This window comes from Morone saxatilis, unplaced genomic scaffold, assembly GCF_004916995.1.
Source record: "Morone saxatilis isolate NCDOM2014 unplaced genomic scaffold, NCSU_SB_2.0 Contig14, whole genome shotgun sequence".
Lineage (NCBI taxonomy): Eukaryota > Metazoa > Chordata > Actinopteri > Moronidae > Morone > Morone saxatilis.
In genome coordinates, this window is record NW_023339696.1 from 7,773,155 (window position 1) to 7,773,543 (window position 389).

The following is a 389-nucleotide window of genomic DNA, read 5'->3' on the forward strand; positions in this document are numbered from 1 at the left end:
TCTTCTCAGCCTGCACTGGAGACTGTGATGAGTGCATGGACAGCTCGGTCGGTTGTCAGACCTAAACTTAATGCTAATCTATATTTTTTGGCTCATTTTTCATTTTCCTGTAACCATATATCAGGGATGATGAGCCTATTATGGTTTGGTTTGCCCGTGGGGGAAGCAACGCCCAAATGATGTTCGCTCAAATGAAATTGAATAATTCAATTAGAATTAACTGATTGCCATCTCAAGTTTTACTTTTCAGCACATTTCTTTCCCTTTGGCAGAGGTCTTTTGGTGTAATGGAAAGGTTATTTACTGACTTAAGTAATAAACTGCCGCTTCCTAGTGAGAAAAAAAGTAACTAAATAAAAAAAAAAAAATAAATAAAAAAAAAAAGCAAT